The sequence below is a fragment of the Centroberyx affinis genome, unplaced genomic scaffold (assembly GCF_046629955.1).
Source record: "Centroberyx affinis isolate AG114_WGS23_722 - 3 ecotype Tasmania unplaced genomic scaffold, CSIRO-AGI_Caff_v1 ptg002393l_1, whole genome shotgun sequence".
Taxonomy (NCBI): Eukaryota; Metazoa; Chordata; class Actinopteri; order Beryciformes; family Berycidae; genus Centroberyx; species Centroberyx affinis.
The window spans coordinates 48,834-51,877 of NW_027280646.1; positions in this window are offsets into that span (position 1 = coordinate 48,834).

The window sequence follows — 3,044 nt, forward strand, 5'->3', positions numbered from 1 at the left end:
AGCCTGCGAACAGTAAACAGACGAGAAATGTGTCAGTTGTCTAGGACAAACAAGGAGAAGGGTTTGGTTTCTCCATTCAACCTCGGTGGTTGGGAAACCGCAGCCGGTGGACGGTGGTTATAGAGGCTGTCCCATAACCATAAGGCAGAGGTCGGATCAACAGCCAATGTGTCCATCTACAGCCATGTGGACTGTCGAAGTGTCCTTCAGCGAGACACCGAACAACCTACCTGCTTTCTCACTGTGAGCTGCTCCAGAGAAAATAAATGCTTGAAAAGTAAATTAAATGCCAGTAGTTGCTGATCACTAGCGACCAAGCTCATACCCAGCAATCAAAACCTGTGACACAGTAAACTCATTAGAAAAGAGCCAATCTGAAAAGGCAGGACAAATCAGGGTTAAGAGATTCAGGTTACACAGCACATACACACTGCTGAATATTGTTTTACAATACCAACATCAGCTGCGACACATTGCATTTTCAACCGAAAGCAAACAAAAAAAACAAGGCTCTGTAAAACTGTTGTGCAGATTTGACCCATTTAGTAAAATGGATTAGAGGTATTCAGTACAGTATGAGAGAGACAGGCGTCAACACTGCATACCAAACAGTCTGCTATGCATAGTAACAAGCTAATTAACTCCCAACTTTCCTCTTCTCTCCCCCTCAGCAAACTCTACTGCTTGCCTCACAGCCAGATCCTGTTCTTTGAAAGCACAAGATGAAATATGTGTAGAAAAGGGAAAATGAACAAAGATGAGGAGCGGAAGTAATGCAATTACTTGCGCATGAGTGATATTGACGGAGTTCTCTTGCTTATCATCATACAACGCAATTCTATAAAGAACGATAGAGAGGCCATATTGCCTGGTTCACTCTCACACAACATGAAAACCTCTCAGAATTAACTAAAGCAGTCTGTAAAGGACTAAAAAGCATCAACCCTTCTGCCTCGCCCCGGTGCAATGGCGAACCCTCTTACCTGAACACGGTGCCCGACCTCAAGCCGTTTAACAGAAAGAGAGGAAAACGTTGCCTTTGCAAACTGTCCGCAAAAGCCCAGAGCCAGACGCATCTTCACCTCCCGGATTGTCAGTCTGCTTTTAATTTTTCAAAGTCCCCGTGCCCAGTCTTTCATCAAAACCCTATGTCATTTCTCCTAAAACGCCATGTGCAAAAGGCTCATTAATGATTCAGGCCAGTGTCTGAGTGGCCATTCGGGCGTCACCGGTGCACCCTGGGAGGCGGGGCCGGGGCGGGACCTGCATGGGGGGATGTATGTGTATGTGTGTGTGTGTGTGTGTGTGTGTGTGTGTGTGTGTTCAGTGGGTTCATCGGGGACAGGCTTGGTGATAAGTGAGAGTCACAGATGGAGTAAGGAGCCGGTAAAGAAAGAGTCCCATCCAATCAACGCTCAACTAAATATGCATATGACTTGAATCTGCATGCCTCATCACCTCATCATGTTACCATTACCAACAAGCAGCGGAAATTCTTTACGGTGGCCACTGCTGTGTATAATCTACACTGTTTTCTGTGCTGGTCTTGGGATGCTTGAGACAATTAAAGCATCTTTTACAGTACCAGTACCAGTGCAGTACAGTACCATACACTAAAATACAGGTTATGTGTGTCACTGAACTCTGTATGCTACCCTCCATCCACACCACTCGTAAAAAAAACAGGACAGCATCAAAATGATTCTGCCTGTCCAAGATCTGTAAACTCGCCTCAACATTAAAGCCTGAAATTCTTCCAGGACATCTGCGAGCGGAACGTAGCATTCCATAAAATAGACCAGAGTACTGCCTGGGCAGTCTGTGCCCTAAAAAACTAGACAGTTACATATCCATTTGCCCTATTTGTATATATAGACAGTGAGGACAGCTTCACCAAGGCCTGTATCATGACACTGAGCAGTCGATTACCCTGCAAACAGTATTTCTATATTAGGCATCAAATATAGATCAGCACAGGAGAAGCATGGCGGATACTATCACAATGCATATGATGCCTTAGAGGATGGCATCGTGACTTCATTTGATTTTCAACAGCGTGCAAACATGTTAGCGAGCCACAGGGAGACTCTAACTTGTTAAAATCTAATCAGACAACATTTTTAAACACTGGCTGTATGTGTGTATGTGTGTGTGTACATATGTGTGAGCACATGCACGTGTGTCTGTCGTGTATGCATCAAGGATCCATAAATGTGCAGTGAGCATAAGCGTGAGTGGGCAGGGCAGGTGCTGTTAATATTTCAACAGGGCTATTCTTGGATCAATGCTTTCAAAGCCCTTCTGAAGGACCAATTTCATGATTTATTCAGACGCAAAACAGTGCGCCATGTTGCCAGTGACGTGAGAATGATGCGGGTCTGTGCCTCAGTCAACGAGGCCAAGAGACGCTATGGAGGATATTAGGGCAGCAGGGTGGCATAATGGTCCTATCACAGTGTGTTTGAGCGAAACACTGAACCCCTATGTGCTCAGGATTTCTAGGTATCTCTGGATAAGAGCATCCGCTAAATGTTGAAAATCTAATGTAGACTGAAACACCACAATATTTATTTGTACCAGCAACTTCCCGTGGTTTCATCTGTAAAGAACTAGCCCCCCCCCCCCCCCCGGTTCAGTCTATTCACAACAACCCCGACAAGGACCTCAAACATAGCTAGTGATCTACTATGTCGCATTATTAATTTTGAAACCTGCAGGATGCAACTTTAGCTAATGATAAAAAAAGCAATGTTGCATAAAACAAACAGTTTGTGGAGTCATGCAGTGTACCCCAGGACAGTAAGAGATGGATTTTAATCCTTTTTCCATTCTTCATGCTGTACATTGCTTTGTGTGTTGAATATAAGTGGCCTAAAAGAAGAAAAGTAAATGAGATCCGCTTTCTTCTCCCTCAGATGTGAATGTGTGGAACTGTATGAATGTGAGGCAAGGTGGAACTGAAAAAGAGCCTGCATACTCTGCAAAACCCTCATGGGTAAATAAAGGTTAAAAAACCCTCTGTGTATGTGGTTTCTTAGAGTAAC